Source organism: Coturnix japonica, chromosome 1, assembly GCF_001577835.2.
Source record: "Coturnix japonica isolate 7356 chromosome 1, Coturnix japonica 2.1, whole genome shotgun sequence".
In the NCBI taxonomy this organism is placed as follows: domain Eukaryota; kingdom Metazoa; phylum Chordata; class Aves; order Galliformes; family Phasianidae; genus Coturnix; species Coturnix japonica.
Genome location: NC_029516.1, coordinates 81,158,536 through 81,181,633, shown reverse-complemented (window position 1 = coordinate 81,181,633; position 23,098 = coordinate 81,158,536). Strand labels below are relative to the sequence as shown.

The 23,098-nt window shown below is 38.7% G+C and overlaps 1 long non-coding RNA gene across 3 annotated transcripts in view; it reads left to right on the top strand.

Moving 5' to 3' along the window:
- Positions 1 to 23,098, top strand: part of LOC107321691 — a 66,706-nt gene that overhangs the window by 28,082 nt on the left and 15,526 nt on the right. The window contains exons 1-2 of one of the 3 annotated variants that reach the window (XR_004309167.1): positions 16,657 to 20,674; positions 21,338 to 21,802. This is a non-coding gene — a long non-coding RNA (uncharacterized LOC107321691). Of the gene's footprint in view, positions 1 to 16,656; positions 21,803 to 23,098 lie in introns of those variants that run through there. The other 2 variants (XR_004309166.1, XR_001558637.2) reach the window with 2 other exon arrangements.

Genomic DNA, 23,098 nt, shown 5'->3' with positions numbered 1-23,098 from the left:
TGAGAAAAGATGCGGCACTGGGAATAAATAAATAAATAAAAGAAGAAGGAAAAAAAAAGTGATTGACTTTACTTTTGTGGTTTATCAGCTGGATGATACTTGTAGAACATGGTGGTGCAACATGGCCTTAAATTTAAGCTACGTTCTGACACGTACCATGTGAAATTATTAAATGTCCTAACGTATTTTTATGTATTTCTATTTCTTAGTTTGACTGAGATGGTTTTTTCTCCTGTTTTTAGTAAGCACTACAGTTGAACTCAGTTTGGATTCAGTTTTTGCTCTGAATCCTTGAATTCTGACTTCTTATCACAATCATCATTGAGAAGGTTATTGCAGTCAGGAATCAATTGATTTTGATTGCTGCTTTCATGATGCTATAAGCCTGTGAGTGAAAATCTGCTCTTATTTCACAGACGTTGGATGTCTCTTTCTATCTGAAAGCTCAAGAAAACTATGTTATGAATCTGTGTATTCCATGGCAAAAATGGCTTGGCTGTGCTCATTTTCCCTTTCTCAAGATACTGCTGCAAATAAGTTTCACAAAATTACTTTGCTTATTTTTTGTTAGTCACTTTCTTGTCCAGTGCTTTGCATTTATTTAATAACTAACAATAAAAAAATAATGTATTGAGATTAGACTGATTTCTTAGCTATGTAACTGAGAAGTTGCTGCAAGAACATTTTCTGAAGTCTATGCTCTCAGTTCTGAAAATATAAAATGGTGTCAGGTATATATAGAACTATAATGTCCTTAGTTTTATTTTGCATTTCACTCATTCTTTTGATATGAAAAGTTGCTACAATTCATTATCTTGGCAGAAGGAGTATTGTAGAGATGAAACAAGTTCTGATTTGAAGTAGGCTAAATCAGAATGGAAATATCTTACTAAAGGAAAGCCTTCAAAATGCAAATAAAGAGTAATTCTGCTATTAAAAAGTTATTGCCAAAAACAATAACTTTTATGGAGCCGTCATGCCTTTGATTTAACAAAGCAGAGAAATGAGGTTTTAAGTCTGAGACATTAACACAATATTTAACAAAGATAAATAATTCTTTGGATGAGAAGAAGCATATCTTACGACTTCACAGATCCACAGCTTAAACTTTTTCCCTATACTTTATGAATTTTAAAGATGATAATATTTAGGGGCCAGAGTTTTCATAGCTATAGATATGTTTGCTAAATTCTACAGACCTGGAAAATTTCAAACAAAAGGACAATTAATTCTTTTATATATATATATATAATACAACCACAGAACTGTTTTGAAAATGGTGGGTGAATAGTGACAGTTCTTTGCCCTTAGGTTCTTAGTATAAAATGCAAACACAATATTTCAAATGTTTGTGATACATACAGCTAACAGAATTAGCATTGCAAAGAAAGATCTTTTTTTCTTGAATATGGGAAAAGGTCAAAATAATTCTTTTTATTGTACTACTTGGTCTTTAATGAATAGATACTTTGTTCCTTTGAGGATCTAGCCCTACGCTTTGACAAGAACTGAAACATGATGCGCCATTTACTGTCTGAGATAAATGCGAAATACTTAACATTTAATTTGTATTAATTGATTCTATGCCAACAGTAAGAATAAAGTCACATTCTTCCTTGAGAGAACTGAGAATTTTCTGTGCTCTTTGAATTTGAACTGTATCTTTATAAGTAGAAAAGGCCTATGACTGTGATAGCCAGTATACCGTTTTTTGCCAATTCTGATACGCTGCTGGCTTTTCATTGCTGCCTGTAACATTACAAAGAAAGTAAGTTTAAAAGTTATGTGACGCCTTTCCCCATGCTAACAAATCTGCCCAACTGCATTGTTTCTTAACTTTATGTCACTTTGGTAGTGAACTTATTCTTGAATGAGGTTTAATGCTTTTTGGGAACTCTTTCTTTTGCATGCAGGACCAGCATAATCTGAAGTTACTGAGTGTTCTGTTTTCAATACATATTTGTTTGGGATGGTAGTAACTCAGCAGACAGTGGGCAGATTGTCAGAAGACCTGCAAGAAAAGAGACAATGTGACATGAATATTGCTTCATTTTCTTCTTTCATTCTTTGATTCATTTCCTTATTTTAGTGTTGAAACCTACAATTTTCTTCTTTCATTTTCATTCCCAAGAACAATAAGCCATTTTGCTGAAATTATTCAGGGAGGAAAAATCAGCTCCTATTTTCACCTAGGAAGATGGTAGCCCAAATGTTTGTTGTGACAAAGATGCTATTGACAGAAAACAGTGTCTAACAGAGATAATGAAGAGGTCATTCCAATGAAAAATATCATGAGAACTCTATGGAGGAATAAATTATAGTGTTGGTATATATATGTTGTTGTCTAGAGTTTTAGGGAGCTCCTAAACATTTTGTAAATTTTAATTAGAATAATGGCAAGAATCTATGTAATACTCCACAATTAGCTATAAAACTGTAATTTTCATACTTTTTACCTCTACAGAAAGTTGTTGCATCCACTGGGTTGCATTTCTTAAGAACAGTCTTTATAATAAATGGAAGCTGCTAGGCATGAAACAAGCAACACACTTTCCCTGAGTTGTTTTGTTTCAATGAGAACTGAAGAGCTTATTTGTCACTTGTTTTCTTATGTAAGCAGAGACTCATGTTTTTGCCCACGTTTGCTTTTCTGTGTAGCATTAAGATTTCTTTCTAGAGGAATTTGTTAGTTGTTTGGTAAGTGGCAAAGGAGCCAAGAACAACTTCAGAAAAGATTTAGCCTCTGGAGGAGCTCAGGTGTCACACTTATACACAGTAATGACAACATTATAGCATAAACACCCATGCTGACTCTGACAGAACCCTTTTCAAGAACAGACACTAGGCTGCACAGAGATTGCTCACATGAAAATGTGCGTGTTTTCTGTATACCAGCACGGAGTGAATGGGTGAAAAAAAACGTTGTCAAATGGTTGGATCAAGAAAAAAAAACCCAACCTTCTACAGCTATGAAAAGACTGTGTAATCTGTCACTAAGTCAAGAATACATAGGTGTAGAACAATTTGTTTGGATCCTGCCATGTTTTGAATGAAAGCATGTTTCTATCTGAAAGGCTCCTTGGAGCAGATAGCACTTTACTGGTTTAGACCTTGACTCCAAATGAAATGAGTAAGTCTTAATGATATCAATTGCTCTTTGTTATGCTGTTGAAATTCATGGTGATATAGGCTGGTTTGTTTAGCAATAGGGAAAAGTATAGCTAGGTTATTTTTGAATTTGCTTTGCCATTTTGAGCAGGAGTGGTAGACAGAGGCAGGCTAAGAAGTGACCTTCCATACTTAAAAGATTAAAAGCAGACATTGAACAGAAGAGTTCCTTTTCTGCATAAGTCTTGTTCTGGGAGGCTTAAAAAGCATCTGCCTTCATTTTGGATCTTTCAGATCCTTTCAGGAAGTCCACAGGTACCTGTGCTGAGCTGCAGACCTATGTGCTAGAGGGGATTCGAGTGCCTCTTATCCACAGGTTCCAGTTCCTTTAATTGAGTGTTAAATGGCACTGAACATGCTATAAAGGCTTGCTGCTTGAACAAGCCCCTTGGGAAGAGCTTCTTTGTTAACAAATACTTTCTGTTTTGATGCTATAGCCAGTCGAAGATCTGCACAAGACCTATTTGGTTTACAATAGGGATTTACCCCAGGGAAGCTGATGGGCCTTTAACCTCCCGCTTAGTTCTGCCTAGCATACCTTAAGCACTGTGTGATTTTCTCTCTTTCCACTCCCGTTGCCAATAATGCGGAAGCGCAGTCCTTTTCCATGTTGTAAGTTAACTGGTGGAAGAGACAGAACTTTGTTTCTCTCCAACACCTAACGCTTCAGCATCCTTTTCCTGACATCATAGGCCCTGATTCAGCATAGACAAAACGCAACTTTCTCTTTCTTCTCGCTTTTTGTATCACAGTGGACATAGCACCCATCTTCTCCAGCTTATTAAATGTTTTTAACTCAGTCTGGACTCAACCTGTCAGGTCATTGAAGTTGTATATTATAAAATTCATTTAAAATCTTTATTACCTGATTTTTAGAGCATAACCTCTGACAAACAAGTTCTTAGAGGATTAAGAATTACTAACAAACTTTACCTGAGTATCATAAACTTCACTTCCTTTAATGTAAGTTAATTTGTTTCTTTCAAAGAGCAGAACTGCCTAATCTGATCTATTGTAATAGTTAAATCTTAACACATTTAGCATGGCAAATTATTAGTTTATCTAAAACTTCTTAGTGATGTTAACTTTAATCTCAGAGCAGAAAATCTCCCTAGTGTATAGTTTCGTGGTTTTAGTTTCAGTGCAGTAATAATACCAATAAAAATACTTCAAATAATAGCCAAATGTGTATTTTATAGACACGTTCAAGAATGCAGAAAGTGCTTATGCTGTATTTGTCCTTGTTTGAGATAAAAGTCATGATCAATAGAAATGTCCATATCCAATAAGAAATTGTATCTTGGCAGATGATCAATTTTATGCACATATGAATGCCTATAAATTCGTACCTAGGAAGCTTTCACATACAAGGAATGTTAGTAGCTGCATTTCTAGAATTTTTCTTAGACTTTATTTTTATAGCAGCTTGGTAATAAATATGTACTAATATTGTTATGCTCAAATAACCAAGCAGCTGGAAATCTCATCAGTTCATATTACTTTTTAATGCTTCTTTGGAACCCATTTCATTCTGTATCTTTTCTAACAATACTTCATATTATGTATTTTATACAGTTGAGGGTTTTCTGTGATAATGTACAACTGCGTAACAGTTCTTCTCAGATGTTAAAGCTGTAGTTGAAAAAGATTTGGAGATAGAATTTTAATGTTGCTGTTGTTTGGTTTGTTTTTCTTCTTTGTAAAAATCTGTGAACATTAGGGGAGAATTTGGGGAAATTAGGGGGAAAATGATATAGGTTGATGTTTTGGCAGCTCAAGACCCTACTGACCTGGAACTGTATATACTCTTATTACTCTGGGACTGCAGATGGATGTACTTCTTTTGCCTGCGTCATTTATGATGTTCTGTTATGATGATACTCCACATTCATCCTTCTGCAAAATATAAAAGTGTCTGTATTTATTTCAATCAGTAGACAGCAAAAAAATAGAAAATATTCAGTAAAGAAATAAAAGAAAAACAGAAGGAATATTAATTATTTATTTTATAATTATAAAAAGCAATATACGTTGGCAGAATTGCTTGGAAATTGGGTGCAGTTCTAGTGCAATTGAGTGCATTTCTAAATGCATTAAAACTCAGGATTCTGGCTATTATGATATTTAAAGAACAGTTTGTTTTGAAACTGAATCTTGTATGGGACTTCAGTTATTCCTTTAAATTCTTAGTTGATGAATTTGAAGAATCAAATCTTAGGCTTTGATAGCAGCATATAAAATTTGTCTCAGCTTTCTCAGTTGAAGTTGTCAGGTTATGATCTGCTTCATATCTTCAATTTTTGCAATTTAATCCGGTTTTCAGTTTAAACAGGGTTTGTGAGGTTGAACAATGGTTTGAAAAAACAGAAGTGTTAAAATTAGAATTGCTGATAAATTTGCCATCCAAGATGGGTATGAGAGCACATTCACTAAATATACTGGACATCTTAGTTTTATTGAATTTGGTTGTTAACACTTTATTCTGATTATTTCCTTAGTTAAAATTAAATATTTCTTTTCCTGGTATTTTTAAATTATTGTTATTTTTTATAATCTATTGGAGTCAATTCAGTCACTGGAACTGTGCTGTTAAACTGGCACCGTAACTCAAGACCTTGTCTATCAAGTTTCCTCCTTCAAAAGGGTTTCAAACAGGTGCCTACAGGTGATTGTACAGAGAGTCCTTGCTGTTACAGAATTAGGTGTTCAACCACAGGATTGAAATATTTATCTTTCTTAATTTTTACTATCTGTTAAAATGAGATTAGCATTATTTATACAGGACTTGTTGACTTGCAGGTGGGGAAACCTGAATGCAAATTTAGATTCCTTATGTTAAGTATTTCTAAGCAATCACAGTTTAACAGTGAATTATCAGAACCTGAAATTGGAGTTGAACTTTGTTCCTCTTTTTCAGGTTTTGTGTTGTTGTATATACAGGTTGAAATAATACACTTTTCTTCTGTTTTAATAGGTATGATAATGGACTTTTTATGTGATACTTTGAAAAGAGAAAAGAAGAGCACTGAGAAAAGTGTCCTTGGATCCTTAGATTAAATATGTCTAAAATTTAAAATGGTTAAAATTATGCATTTATTATTATTATTTTTAATAATGACACTACATCTTGCAGTCTGGTTCTCTTTTCATTGCTAGTGTCTCAGCTGACTGGTAGTGAATTGTGTTGATACTGTTGATAACATAGGGAGTATGCCATTAATGTTTTTACTGTTTGCAATTTGTTTGTGACAGCGCTGTTTCTCATTAAGTACCTGGTAATGAACCATTGCAAGCACACTTCAGCGAAAGAAGTAAATGTTAATATTTCTGAGAGGAAAACAAAGTGAATTTTTAGCTTCTGTGAAATCTCTATTGTCTACAAGAGATCCTCTTTCAATCACTCTGAATGTACCATTGAGCTGCATTCAGGGACAGAACTGAAAGAAATGATACTGTAAGAATTCATGAAAGTGGCTCTAATATTTCAGCACCTGCCACACTATCAGAGTAGCTGTGTCTCTCCACAGATGGGTTACAGACTTTTGAATTTTAAAGAATAAAATTATTCTCCCAAGTGTCAAAGATGTCAATTCCGGGTAGCATAATTGTGTAGAAGATGCAGAGTGGCTCAGTGATCGTCTGCCTTAATTTCATTAAGATCTGGTTCCTGAAAATGAAATAGTTTCCTTGAAGTAATGCATTTAATCAGTCTTCAACTAATAGTTCAATTGCATTAATTTTTCAGCAGTGAGTCCATACTGTGTGGCAGTGCATGTTACATGCACGTCTAGTTTAAAAATAAAATAAAAAGACTTCAAAAATTCTTCCAAGAAAGACAATGAAAAATATGTATGCAGCTGCATCATTCTAACTTTCAGGAGTACACAGGTACTTTCGTATCCCGCTCCCAGAGACAGCATTTGTTAATACTTGGTTTTCAAGCACTGTATATGACTTGTTCAGTGGGAAAAAGTCAGCAGGTCTGTTCTTGTATTGTACAGAGATATTTGCCTAAATCTCTTAAAATGATTTCCAACCATTTTGTGCCAAAGAAAGCCTTAGTTTCATTAGAGCTACAAAACATGCAACAAATTAAATGATGTAGCCCTTGTCTTTGTGCTAATTGCTAAAAGAAGAGTTATGTTGAGGTATGATGGCCAGATATGTGTTACATAGTGCACCTGAAGAAGAGCCATACAGCTTTTCTATAAAGTCAAATTGAGATGTGGTGAATAGTAAAAATTTATTCATAGAATAAAGTAACTCTAGACCCCATATTTTAAATATAAGATGATAATATCTATAATCTTCCATTATAACATCTACAATGGGTTCAGTTCTACCAGAGAGGAAGGGTCATAAAATCCATTTGGAACACTAGTATGGGTGAAACCCTGAGAAAATCTATATTGATTCTGGGAGAGGGTCTAAAGGGCAAACAACCAATCCTGTTCTGTATCAAGTAAGTTATGATCTTTAGCCACTGTGGAAAATTGAGTCCTAATATACTTCTACCCACACCTGTCAGTTTCTTCTAAGCACTTTCAGGTATCACCATTCTCCTCTATGTCATTGAATTGAATTTGACCTTGGCATATAAATTGTGTATAATTCACTGAGGCAACACAAGGCTGGTAATTTTCAACTCTGTATTGGCGGAATAGAAATTTATATTAAGCTTTCTGGCTTTCAGAGAAAAGAAAAGTTACTGTGTCCAAACAGTCCAAAACTACTGTCATGATGTTGAAACCATGTAAGTGGAATGACTAAGAAATAAATCAGATGAGCCTATGATAAAAAAAAATAAGAAAAAAATGGTGCTATAATAAAAAAATGAATTCTATATTTTTGAGAAATCACGGTTGTGCCTCATGCATTCAGATGAATTTCAGTATTACAAGTTATCTTACTATAGTTTTCCTACCTGTAACAGTACTTAACATAACTTCTAGTTCCTTGATTTCATTTAGAAGTTTGCAGCAAGTGATAATCACTCAATATATTTTCATCTACAGAACTGTAAAGAAAACTATTTGGTTCTGAGTATCTAAGTGCTTGAATAACACTTTATAGAAATCTGTTTGTGTGTGTGTGTTTTTTTGTTTGTTTGTTTTTATGACAAGGTTGTCATTACTGGAATTATAGGATCAATAGATGGTATGGATGTGTCAATTACAACAAATACAGAAACTGAAGTGTGCAACAGAAATAGAATATATTTGTTCTCATTTAGTTTGCTTCAGGTATGTGATTAAACTGTGAAGAGAAGAAATTGCCAAATATCTAGACCATGTTATATTCCTTCATAATGAGACAGTCAGGATTATCATATAGCTTTGAAAGGGATCGTGCTTAATGGAACCTGGTTAAATTAGATAAATAAAGATCCAATGAGCTATCATTTTATATGTTACTATAAATGTATACATTTGTTCATGCTGTCTGCAAAAGCCAGCCTTTAAATTCTTATATCTAAGTATGTAAGGCATTGATTTTAGAGCAGCACTTTCTGATTTAAGTTATGTTGAATTTAAATAGGTGGAAATTGTTTGCAAATAGGTTCCAAGCCTTTAATTCACATCAAAACCTAGGAGATGCCTTGCTCTTAGTTCAATTTTTCTGCTTGAATTATCATTTTTTCTTTAAATTTGAGCAGGTAATTTTCCTTCATCCATTTTATGAGCTAGAAAAAATATACCTTTAGATTACATAAAAAATTATTGCTCTTGGAACACAATTCAAGAAACATACTACTTTTACTACCTAAGTTTGAAAGTTTGTATTACCTATTTTAAATTGTTTCTTTTTAATATGCACGTTTTTATTCTCTGTTGCAATTAAATAATGAAGGCAGACAAATCTAATGACTGTCATGATGTGAGCTTCAGTTGTAACATTACTTTTGCTTTCTGAAGCAAGAAGGGCCACAGAAATGTTAATTAAGGAAAGCTGGGAAAAAAAATAGCAAGGGTGGTAACATAAGAAAGCAAAGCTGAATTAATTGACATCAATAAGAAATAATTTATTAGTGTAGATTACAATATTTTTCCTTGGAATAATAAAATCAATTATATTGACTTCTACATCTTGATGATTTTAGATAGAATCGAGAGCTTTGCAGAGTTTTCAGGCTGTATCTTTAGCTAAACAGCTCCCAGACCCAAAATAACTAGTTGTGCTAGTTAACCGTTAGTTTGAACCTTGCCATCGTTTTTGCCTAAGGTAATATTCTTTGAAAGTGCTCAGTAACATTACTTAATCGAAGACTGTATATTTCAAGGACCAACGCTGTTAAAAGTTTGAGCACTGCTATTGTGGTTTTGAGGTTGAGGAGAAAAAAAAAGTTTACAAAGAAGGTGGCCAATGTAAGTTTGAATACAAGAGAGCTTTATTGATATACTATAACTCCACGTCAAGCCAGTCCTTAAGAAGAAGTCATACTTTGTTTTTAATGCTTGCCTATGTATTTTAATGCTATTTTGAATTAATGCAAATTTTCTGGTTTTGTTTTCTTTTTCTTGGAATTCCTTAATGTATTCACATTTGGCTAAACCAGTTTAGCCAACTATATTGGGAAGCTGCAGCAATTTCTTTTCACAGAGGAGCTCTGCTGTCCCAAGAAGTGCACTGGAAGACAGTATTTCTATTGTGACAAAAAGTAATCATTTACTACACCATTTCTTAGATATTATTCACTGTGGTGATATGTTTAAGTCTGTTTGTTTCTCTTTCAGCACTCTGTGAGCATTTATATTTTGGCAGTTACACTGAGAGAAGCACCTGTACTGTGCTGCTGGTTTTGTTTGAGGACAGACCTGAGCTTGTCTGAATTTACATGTTGTTACAAATTTTTGAATACAAGTACATATTTAGACAAGGACTAGACCATATATTAGAACACTGCTGGAGAGTGATTCAACATCTGTGTTTCTCTTAAATGTTCTTTGTGAATCTGCAAATGCATGTCCAAAAATGCCTTATGACTTTAGAGACTGTTGAACAGAAAAGTAGGCAAGTGGTTCATTCTTCAAGAGGGTTCTGTTGTGCATTAGGTACTAAGCAATATATACTGATGTAATAGCACAGGATATTTAAGAAGTTACCAGAGATGCCATGTGAGGGAAGGGCATCCAGAAGCTTGTGATATGGATGTATAAGTGTATGAAGGACATGGTACTTAGTACGTTATTGGATTTACGCTTGATTGAGTAGTGCAAAAAAAACCTATGTGACTGCAGTAACTTTTAGCCTCTTCTTAGTCTGCTTCTTTATAGAGGAGGATATGATTGCTCAAGGTTTGTTTTTTAATGCAAATTACTAAATTCTTCAGTAGAAATGCCCTCTGGTCAGAATGAGAAGAAAGGTAGACTCAACGTTTTAGTTTGGGTCATTTTTGTTACAAGTCTTTATATATTATCCAGTAAGCTTACTAGTAAGTAAAAATTAGCAATTTCTCTCCCATATAAGACACTTTTTATGTTCACTGAAGATGTGCTTCAATCAAATTCTTTACACTGCCAACCAAAGCATTTTTTTCAATGACAAATTTTGCAGTTTGCTTTAAATGTCTGCTTTTCTCTTGTGTACTGTCAGTCAGTATTTCTCTTGCTAATGATCCTCTAAAGACCCAGCATTTATAAATGATATATCAATATATCTTCTCTAAGTGTCAATTGGAAATTTTAAAATTAATCAATAATACTTTTATGACATGTTTACTGCTTTCATAGATACTCTTTAACACTCACTATCGTGATTCAAGGTGGCACCGCAATTATTTTTATGTTAGAAGGTTTTTTATGTTAGAAGGTATATGCAATGTTAAAAATCATTGTCAAAAGTGTGTCTTAGAACCATTATAAACTTATTGATGCTGGGAATTATTTTCTATGTTGGTTATGCATAATGTTTTTCCACTATAGCAATGAATTTTCAAAGTCCAAGCAAATACAGTGTATATTGAATTATTTTTTTTCCTCAGGCTGGACTTTCTTGGTTTCAGCAGAGTTTTTAGGGTTGAATATTCATTTTTCTTTTCAAAAGCTGCTATTGTTATATGTAGTTATTTCATATTGGAAAACCTCGAGGAATGAAAAAGTTGGTATTTTTAATAATTATGCCCTTACGTCTTGCGATGTAAGGATGTAAGCCCTCAACTGACAGCAGTAATTATAATTCCTGAGAATAACCATATTGGCACTTTTTTTGTCTTGCACAGACACTTTAACATGCTGCATGGGATTTGTGCCTGGTTCTGTCCATAGAAAGAATTTACCCATCTTAACTAGGCTTTTTTTTTTTTTCCACTCAGACAATCTTTTTGCTGTTCCTTACTTGGAAAACTGCACATGAATTGAAAAGTAGGACAGCAAGACAGAGAGAGAGTCCTTTAAGCCCTGGGCTACTGCTAAGGCCCACAGTATTATTTGATGCCCCAGCAGTGCTAGGATCTTTAGTAAAAAAACCAAAACCAAAAACAAAAAACAAAAACAACAACAACAACAAAAAAAAAAACCAAAAAAACAACCAACCAACCAAACTAAAGAAACCTCCAAAAAAATCAGACATTTATTTATTTATTTTAAAAGAATGAAAGTGCAAGTCAAGTTCATCTGAAATGAAAGGGGAATCTGACATAGTAAAAACATGCGGCGTGTTCCACATTTTTCCAAGAGAAAGCATTGGGCTTTAATTCTAGACTTAGGAAACTTCAGGGGGAAAAAATGCATTAAAAAGCTGTGCGTTGTTAATTTTCAGAGTGTTGACAAAATGTTTTGGAGTTGACAATTTGTTCTACCGAAGTGTTATTATTCCTTGTATTTGTTTTAGTTTCTCTATAAATAAATAGGGGGCATTACTTTCCGGGCAACCTATGTAGCTTACTAAAGCATGAGAAAGTTATCCTGCTGAGCTCACATGTCTGATTAGTTTACCTTATGCCCATAAAACTCTTTGTATTCCCAATTCCTTCAGCAGTCTCCTCAGAGCCCTGAAGTTTCTTTTGATTGCCCGAGAACTTTTTTTTTTATTATTATCTTTTTTGCCTATCTATCTCTTCATTTCCAATGTGGAAAACTAGTAAAGGATAATAATCAGAGAGCTTGAGCAGGCGAGTGATGATTCTAGCAACATCTCTCACCAGGCTCCAGGCAGGCAACACGCCTCCCTGTGGGACGGCTCCCAACGGCCGTTCAGCTGACACGCTGCAGCCGTTGGGCGCCGCCTTAATTCGCACAGGGAGGGGGTGCCGCCGACACTCCTCGCCGCCCACACGCGTCAGAGCCGCCGCGCTGCCCGGAGAAGGGGTCTGCTTCGCTCTCCTTCAGCCTCTTACAGCTTCTCGGAGCTGTTTATGTGCGGAATTTTGCCGTGATTTTGACCATCTAAGAACGGTCCTTCGGCATGAGGCACTGCGACCAGGCTGATCCACTCGAGTTGCGTCCTAAAATGGCGGCTGCAGCCACTTTTAAAACTGCCGCCGACATTCTTCGATACAGCCATACGCGTCAGAGCCGCCACGCAGCCAGAAGGGGGGTGCCTCGTTATCCCTCAGCTTAGATCTTCTTAGTCGTGGTTTTTACCGCAATTTGGAGCCTCTAAGAACGGTCCTTCATCGTGAGCCTGCTCTGCCAAACTACTCGGAGGAGGTGCTACTGAACCTACCAGAAACAAAAGGCAACGGTGAAAAAGAACCTCAGCAATAAATAACAGCTTGAAAAAAAAAAAAAGAAAAAGAAAACAAATAAACAAACAAAACAAAACTGCCATATTTGAAGCAAAACTATTCTTACATGTTCATATGTGTTTTAGAAGGAGTATTGTTTTAACAATACTATCCATTTTACTTGAGTAAGAGAGATACGTATTTTGAAAGACAGAAAAGGAGAAGAATATAGAAACATAGCCTGAGCCTACACAATGCTCAGGAATGTGTTCGATTCATCAAGCTGCACCCCAAGAGTCATCTCAACGGTGAAGGTGTTTGTGGAGGGGATGGTCAGCTTGATCTTGAACGACTGCTGGGAGGGCAGCAGCTCCTGGCAGCTGTCATGCGACTGAGGCAGACTCCTCCAGGCTGATTTCACCTGGTTTTAGAACTTGTGTGTGCTTTTCCCCACCTGCAGATAGGAGACCATGCAGAAGTTGTCAGGAAATTTGGGCTTCTGTTTTTTTCTCAGCTCCTCATGAGTGTGGTGGAGAAAGCAGAGCATCTTGCCCAGCACACACTCCCTCATGCAGGTGCACTCCAGCTCCACAGGCCGACAGGACTTCCTTATTGATCTTCCGCCCCTTTTGCCCAACTCAATGCAGAAGGTGTGCCTGGGGCAGGAGGCCTCATGGGCACCAGCAGGCAGTAGACGACATCGTCTTAGTGGGCACTCCATCCTTCATAGACACAGTCCTCCCCGGTGGCTGAGTATAGTCAGGCTGTGACGCTGTGGCGCGCACAGCAGGCGCCAAGAAGGTCCTCCACCATCTGATCCACCTGCTGGCACTTGTTGACCATGTTCAGCACTGGCCACTGGGTTCTGTCAGCCCAAACTCTGTCTAGGTTGCATGTCTCAACCAAGTCTATGTCTTCGACCTCCTCATCTTCCTCCTCCTTGTTTCTGGAGCTTTTTTGATTGCTGCTGCCACAGGCTGGATTACATTCCACTTTCCTAAAACAGAAGCAGAGCGTACGGAAGATGGAAGGGATAGCAACACAGACCCAAACCATGCTACTGTTCTCTGGCAACTATTTTGTTTTCCTGATGCACCACAGGAAGCCAAGGATTAGGAAAAGGACTCCAGCAAAGGCCGAGAGCTGCCAGTGCAGCAGGACAGCAAGGAGCACGGCTCCTCAGCTCCCCAGCTTTGCCCCTTTCTCCCCTGTTCCATGCTGTGCAGGGGCTGAGCCATGTCTGGACTCAGCTGCTCCCTATGCAGCTGAACATGCTCATAAAGACTGCCATGCATGAGGTGAATTCCCAAAGGGATGATTTCAAGGAACGCCAAGGTGATGAAGACCACCCAAGTCATAGCTGCTAGCAGGCGCATACCACACTCACTGAAGGCCTAGGCCAAAGTGCCGCAGCTCTGCCTCTATTGCAGCCTCCTGACATTCCCCTCATTGTGACTTGTATGCTGTCACAGCCACAGCCACATCAGTGCATTCCTCTGCCTTCCCCTCTCCTCTCCTCGTCAACATAAAACCGTACTAAAATTGACAGATTTAAGCAGTCCGCTGCCGTGATGACTATTGTTTTCGTCTTACACAGCTGGAAAAAACAAGGCACCACAGCTGCTCCACATGCTCCTTGCCCTCCAGACCCTGCCCCATCTTCATTGCCATCCTTTGGACACACTGTTTTACGTCCTTCTTCCATTGTGACAGACAAAGCTGCACCCTGTGCAGGAGGTGACACTGCACAGCGCAAAGCAGGACAACCCCTCCCTGCCCTGTGGAAGTACTGGGTATGGTTGTGATATCCTGGATAGCTGCCTACACCTTCATTGCTCTGTCCCAAATTGCATCAATGCAAAAGAAGAACTGGTTGTACAGTTCAGCATCCCCTGAGCCTCATCCCAGCACAGCTTCCACCGCTTTGGTGTTTCACTTTGTTGGTGTCACGGAGTTCTCTCTAGAGCTCACTCCGGGACAGTGGGCACAAACCCGGGGCAGCAGGAACAAAAGCCCCCCCCCCCCCTTTCCACGTGCGTTTCGGAAGAGGGGAAGGGAAGGGATACTGCGATTAGGTCTAACAAAAAATGAGGGAGAAAAAAGGTGATCTGAGAACGAATGGCAGTTTAATAACCTAATAATGCTAAACAAACAACAAGAGAGTTTCAACAAAGAGAATACCAAGTCCCCAATCTCACCGATGGAGCTGTGGAAGGCAGGAAGCTCTGACCACGGTGTCTCCTCACAGGGAGCCGGGCCAGCAACCCCGTCCCCTTCCTCACTTCCCTTCCGGTGCCCCTCCCCACATGCCCATTAAGGCAGCCGACAGAAAAAAAAACTTGTCCCCTTTACTCCCATTATGAGGCATGGTGTTCTGATGTAGAATACCAACACCAACCAAATTGCAAAAACCATAACAGTTGGCTGCCAGGGCATGCTGCTGACTCAGATAAAGCTTGCTGTCAGCCAGAATCCCAGATCCCTCTCTGCAAGTCTGCTCTCCAGCCTCTGTCCACCAGTCTGAAGATGGCAAGGATAGCAACACAGACCCAAATCTCTATGCTGTTCTCTGGCAACTATTTTGTTTTCCTGATGCACCACAGGAAGCCAAAGAGTAGGAAGAGGAGTCCAGCAAAGGCTGAGAGCTGCTAGTGCAGCAGGACAGCAAGGAATATGGTTCCCTCAGCTGCCCAGCTGTGGAATCAGAAGCTACGTGTTCTTCATCCTCAAAGAAAGAAGCAAAGATTCTAGCAGTGGGTCCCCATAACCTTACGTTGTCCCCACAGTCAGGCTCCAGAGCATGCATATCCCTTTTGGCTCGCGAATGATTAAATGCCTTATAGATCTCAAAGACACTTGGGGATAAGATGGTCAATTTCCCCAGATAACAAGGACCTCCTATTGGGTTCTTAGGAATCCCTTGCCAAGCATGATCCCCACAAACAAGAAATATCCCTGGTGGTAAGGCTTTTGCTGTATCATTGTTCCAAAGCTCTCCCATGAACGAAAATGACACTTTGGGGATAGGGAAAACACAACAACCTGTATTGAATGCCATATCTTACAGTCGACCTTTTGGACAGACCCGTCCGTCCTGCTAATATTAACAATCTCACCTATTGAGACGTTTATAGGACAATCTCCAGAACGATAAGGCACCGATCCGTTAGGGTAAAACCCACAATATCCTCCATCAATATCAAAGGTCTCATCATCACGGGGATACACAAGGTTATACGGGATGGTTTGATTAGTTTTCAGGTCCCAGTAAGGGCCCTCTGGACCAGGAAGTTGCTGCCTAGTCAGAGATAACCTTTTCATTGAGCCAAAGATCATGCACCCAGGGGACAACCATTGTGAGCTATTCTTGTCCCAAGTATCATTTTGTACCATTTGCGAGCCAAGTAAATCCAACTGCTGGGGCTCCTCGGGAAGAGTGATGTTTAACCTACAAATGGTACAAGCCATTTTCCTTCCGAGATGATATATGGAATCATTTCCCAGCCACCTCCAAGTTCTTTCTAGTCCATTGCAGAACTGCGAACAGCCACCCTTCTCCCCAAGATATCCCATAAACACCGAGTCATCCCATTCCGGGATCCCAATAAGGCATGTTTGAAAGGGTGACGTAGCTGACTGTAATGCAAGACAAAAGTCTGTTCTTCCTGTCTGATTAGCCCATGTAACCCAAAGATTTCCTGGTTGTTTAAGCAGATGAATGCCCCCCACTGGTGACCAAAATAAACACACAATGCACACAAATGTCAACATAGTAATTCTCGTAGGCAGCAAAGATTCTTTGTCAGGGGATTCACGTCCCTTCTTCTTCAGTATCCACCAAGCAGTTCTGCTTGGGCACCACGCAGCCCAGCCTCGAAACCAACCAGACCTATACCAAAGATGGACCTGGTGACACAGACTCTGCTGATGGCGAAATATTGAAACCCAAGCTGTCTAAACTGGCAAAAGAACAATGGGAAGAGAGAATACAGAACTGGCAAAACACATCGCAAACTGCTGGTTATGTAGGTGACTGGTGACTGTAATCCCTTATCCTTTACCAACTCTGCCAGGCGAGTAATTGCCTTGGTGTCCAAGGGGGTCCTGTATGAACGCTTCAGAAGACAACAACATGCCCTCTGGAATCGGCAGCTCTTGCGCAAAGTGATTAAAGCCACAGCACTGGAGGAACATAATGCTGCCTCTTCTTCTTTCATCCATGCTTCTCCTGCATGGATGGTCGTTCACCCACATCCACATCCCCCTGTTCCTTCAGCTCCAGAGCCTCATACCTGTTATGTAAGGGCATCTGGAAGGGTGGAACGGGTTGAAAGGCAGTCTGCTTCCTGGCCCAAACAGAAATTTGTGTCCATCCCTCGCTGTCCCTAAGGTCACCGCCTTACACCTGGTTTTGGAACCAGCGTGTGCTTTTCTCGACCTGCAGATAGGAGTCCGTGCATAAGGTGTCACGGAAACTGGGCTTTTGTTTTTTTCTCAGCTCCTCATGAGTGTGGTGGAGAAAGCAGAGCATGTCGCCAGTACCCGCTCCCTCACGCAGGTGCACTCCAGCTCCACAGGCAGACAGGACTTCCTTGTTGATGTTTCATCTGTATTGCCCAACTCCACGCAGAAGGTGTGCCTGGGGCGGGAGGCCTCATGGGCACCAGCAGGCAGTAGACGATATCATTGTCTTAGTGGGCACTTCATCCTTCATAGACGCAGCCCCATCTTCATTGCCATCCTTTGGACACACTGTTTTATGTCCTTCTTCCATTGTGACAGACAAAGCTGCACCCTGTGCAGGAGGTGACACTGCACAGCGCAAAGCAGGACAACCCCTCCCTGCCCAGTGGAAGTTCTGGGTACGGTTGGGATATCCTGGATAGCTGCCTACACCTTCATTGCTCTGTCACAGATTGCATCAATGCAAAAGAAGAACTGGTTGTACAGTCTGGCATCCCCTGAACCTCACCCCAGCACAGCTTCCACCGCTTTGGTGTTTCACTTTGTTGGCTGCCAGGGCATGCTGCTGACTCAGATAAAGCTTGCTGTCAGCCAGAATCCCAGATCCCTCTCTGCAAGTCTGCTCTCCAGCCTCTGTCCATCAGTCTGAAGATTCAGAGACTACGTGTTCTTCGTCCTCTGCTTTGCATAACTGACCAATCACCAGGTCAAGGCTAATAACTACATACACACACTAATTTCATGAACAGTAAAAAATGGCTCTTTATTGCCATGTGCTGTTTGTTTATATACTTTGTCTACGCCCCTTTAAGCTATGCATAATATTATCCAATTACAGAGCAGGGGAGGTCCTGTCACGTTACAGCCCGAGTGTTCATGCACGCCTACTACAACACCCAGCTCTGCCCCTGTCTCCCCTGCTCCATGCTGTGCAGGGGCTGAGCCATGTCCTGATTCAGCTGATCCAGATGCAGCTGAACATGCTCATGCTTATCGCCACGTATGAGGTGAATTCCCAAAGGGATGATTCCCAGCAACGCCAGGGTGATGAAGACCTGGTACTTGTTATGTGTTATGTCTACTCCTATATGGCACGGTGCCCTGCACTGCCTGCTCACCTTGCCATGCAAACTGCTCTGCAAACTGCTATTCCAGATGCTGTTTGCTGGTCCTCTTTGCCACACTCCTTGCTCTCTTGTTTTGTGAGACAGTTCCTTGAATTATTTCTGATGTTTTTTATCATGAAATACCTTCACATTGCTATGAAGAGTGTTAAAATTGTATAATCATGACTATTTCCATTTGTTGAAAGCTTTGGCTGAAATGGAGAGATGAGTATACAGAGGGAAAAGTGAAGACTTTTGGCTGCTTAATCATATAGGTCTGCTGAACACAAACATTACAAGATACAGTGAAAGAATTGTGAAATATTTCTGAAAGAAGTCTATACACTTGAACTTTGGCAATGTCACCATGTCTACCCATGGTTTTTTCCCACCACATAATAGTAGATATTTTGCTGGAAAATTGTAGGAAAATTTTTAATGTTTTGTTTCATTGAATATGATTTGTTCTTATGGGATGAATCTTACTAATCTATGTCTCTGACAGTCTCTCAGTTAATTCCTTGCAGTGTAGTGAGAGAGGGAATCAGAAAGCTCTAAGTGAGAAAACTTGCTGGATGAGATAGAGACAAATCATTTGTTAAATCAAAAGCTGTACACGTGAGCAAAACAAAATAAGGAATTAATTTGCTGTTTCTATCAGCTTGCAGATGTTCAGCCATTTCCTGGAAAGCTGGGCTTCATCATGCATAACTTACTTGGTAAGGCAAAAGTCCTGACTTCAAACATCTCCTCTTTCTCCTTATTTATTCCACTTCTTATTGCTGCATATAATGTCAGTATGCTATGAGATATCCATTTGATCAGTTGGAGTCAGATGTTCTGTCTGTGTTCACTCTCAGCTTTTTGTGCACCTCAGGCTTGCTTACTGGCAGGGGAGTGTGAGAAATAGAGAACACCTTGACTCTGTGTAATAAACTACAGCCCGTTGCGTCAACTTCATTGACCAACATCTTTGTGTTCAACCAGCTTCCTCAACAGTTTCTCTATGAGTTATAGAGGGAGCTGTTTTTGAGCTAATTCTTTTCTCTGCTTTGTGCTGGTTTGCCATGGTAACTATGTGTGCCTGAGTACTGCATTTAATAACAGGTTATGGGATTATATCATAAATTTTCTTTAAGAGTGGCAAGTTTACAATTTTTCTAACTGAAATGCTCAGTGCAAAAGAGTCATGTATCTTCTCCACCAACTTAAGCTAAAGCAGAGCAGGCATTTTAGGGAAAATATTCTAGTCCTATGTGGGAAACTATTTGTTCCTCTTGCAATCAGAATGTGAGATTGTTTTTACAGATGGTTTTGTTAGTTTTTGCACTTTAGAAACCTGAATATGTGGAATTTGGAGAAGAATAGCAGTATTTTCTGTAAAGGAGTCCACTCCTGATGTTGTCAGTGGGAGCTGGACTATAGGAAGTTATACTCTAAGTAAATGATTTGTGTTGTAAATCACTTGTTACAGGAAAATATGCTCCTTCAACATTTTCTTTCTATGAATTCATCTACTATTTCTTAATGGTAGTGAGATACAGGCAATATTGTTGGAGCTAAACTGAAAGACTTGATGGAGGGATGGAGCAGGAAGAGCATATTAACCAAGCAGCTGCAGTTTCACAATTTTTGTGAAGATGTTTTGTAAGCTATTAAATGTTAAGCCTGGGTCGGCCATATTTGTAGTGACTGGTTCATCAGTCACAAGGCTTTGCAGTGCGCTAGCATTGTGTTTCTTAACAGAGAGCTCTTCTGACAGCAATCCGGCCAAGGTGAACCCAGTAAGGATGGGAAGAAGATTAATTCACAGTGTAGTGTGTCAGACACAGGGATGAAATATTAAAATTCCCTCATAGATTGTGTGTGTTTCCTATTAATTTTGTCTCTTACTATGGTTTCAGAAAATGGGGGATTTTTTTAAATTATTATTATTATTTTTTTTTCTCTGAAGCATCTATTGCAATTGAGAAATGCATCAGACCTCCCTGAAATAGCTGACACTATCATTAGGTTTGAAATAAAGCTTACAGCTACTCTTATTTCATACTCAACCATCTTATTGTTTCATTGTCATCTTTCTGATATGTTTGTTTCTACCAATCTCCAGTCCTCCGGCATACCAAGTTATCTTTGTCTTTGACAAACAAGCTGAGTGACCAGGGCCTGACAATGCCACCTTCAGTTCACCGAGCTTCCAAATGACAGTCCAGTGAGTGATAAAGTGATTAATCTATCACTTTGAAGGACTGTTCTCTGAGAGTCCACAAAGGTAATTTCTTCCTATGCATAGCATACCCTGGGAACTAATGTGGGAAGAATTAATGCCAGGATATGCAAAAGTGGTTACAGAAAGATAAACATATATATATATATAGATATCAGAATATTCATCCTATAAAGTATAGAAATTTGGATCTCAGCAGGGCTTGTTCTTTGATTATACCGTTTCAAAATACTGATAATATTGCAAAGGCTAATTGATATTTTAATTAGACAAAAACAAATGAGTTACAGATGTTATTCTATATGTGAGAAATTTTGAAAAGATGTCTTTTATTTTTAATCTTTTACAGATTTCTCAGATACATGAAATCTATCAGTCGTCTCTGGGGAAATTTTCTAATTTTCAAGCCGTTTTTTTCTTCTCTAGTCACCCTGCTTATTTGTCTTGAATATTAAACAAGTGCCTCTCAGAGATTATTACTTAGAAGCATTGGCTTGATCAAAATTGTCTAGACCATGATGTTGTACTGTATCTGTCTTTTCAGAGTTTGTCTGGTTAATGCATTGCTTTTTCTGCTTTGGTTTTCTTGTTGCAGATTTAATGCAACGTCTTTAATTGTTTAGATTGTTAATGAACGCTGAAAAGTAAAGCAGTGTTGTCACAGAATTTCCCTGTTGTTTGTTCTTCTCTCTGTATTGTCAAACCCAGAGATGTGGCATTAGTCATATCCTTTGACAAAAGACATCTTGGACACAGAACAGCAACAAAATGCTATCCACTGTGGAGATATTTTTTGATGGAATGTGGCCCCATGATTTGATGCAGCTGGAGCTGAGCAACCCAGTACAAGAGGCTACTTGAACTGACCCAGATGGGAGTTAATGAGGAAGTCTGGCAACAGCCAATCTGAACTGGATGCCAAGGGGAGTAATCGGGTCTCAGCTGTGTTTGTTTAGCACTATAAGAATACACCTTGCTGTAGGGGGTGTTTGTTTGATTCTTTTAATAAAGCTGGAAGATGGGTACTACTATATTAGTGTCAGTCTGTCATTCTGTTCATCTAGCTGTAGGTGCTGTTCACCCTGTTTGTCATTGCTGGTGGCGATAATCCACAATGGAACTTCTTTTTGCTTTTTCTTCTACCTTATGATTCTAGTGATGTGCAGCATAAAGGTAAGTGTTACTGCCCTTAATCAGTTAGTCAGGCTGAGAAATAATTGGGAATAGTATGAAACTCAGAATAGGACTTCTCTAAACATTCTTGTCTTATTGACTGCTGCCCTGGTTTATGTAATTCAAGCTGGTCTTGAGTTCAGAAGAGCTGACTAGTTCATAAATGTAGCTCTGAATGCATAGTCTATGTTCTCAAATTAGTCCACTGTGTTTGAGCAGAATGTGTACTTGCCATCAGAAAAGTTGTATAAGTGGATAAGTATGAAGATGCGCTAGTGTGACATGGATTAATCTCTAAAATGCTGTGCCTGTTATACACGAATTCCATTCTTTGTGTGGTATTGCTACGAGTACTTTCACTGTCAACAAACGCGTGAGTCTGTTTCTAATAGAAAGACATTTCATTTCTCTGCTTGGCATTCTTCTATCTTGAAAGAACCTAACAGCATAATTCTTTTTATTTAGTTGACCATTGTTTTTATGAACTCCTTTGTGCTTGGAGTCACTTTCTGTTCTTCAAGTGGAGACAGATGCAGCAGAAAAGAGCATATGAACCATCTAAGAAACTCTAGATTGCATTATTTTTTGCAGCAATGAAGAATGGTGACTGATAGGTTAAATGAGGTAGAAGTCTGGTGAGGAAGAACACTTGAGTGGCACGAGTATGTAGACAATTTTCATAATGAATTACAGTTGCAATTACTGTGATTATTGCAATTAGTGTAACATTTCTGTTATGCTGGAAATATTAAAGTTAAATGGAACTGTATTGTTTCCCTGTGCTGTAAATTGACAGCACTAGTCTTGTGTGCACTACAAAACAGGTCAGTGACAGTTTCCCGTTAGTCTCCCTTGGCATAGACAATTCTCTTTCTGCTAAGAATCAGATGGCAGTTCATTATTTATTGTCAGCTCAGTTTTTTTATATGCTACTTTTATTAATTAGAATACCAGAGACTGTAGAGTGAAAGAATTGTTAATGTTATAAAGGACTTCTTGAGATCATCTAGTTCAGCCCCCACCTGCTTGGACCTGGGCAGTTGGAACAGGTTGTCCAAGACCTTCTCCAGGGCTGGAGACTCCACAACCCCTATAGGCAGCCTTTTCCAGAATTTGATAATTCTCTCAGGGGAAAAAAAATATATATGTATATGTATATTATATATATATGTATATATATATATATATATATATATATATTTTTTTTTTTTTCTTAAATTCAGAAGGAATTTCATACATTTAATTTTGTGCCCACTGCCTTTTGTCCTGCCTCTGGGCACCACTGAGAAGTTCAGC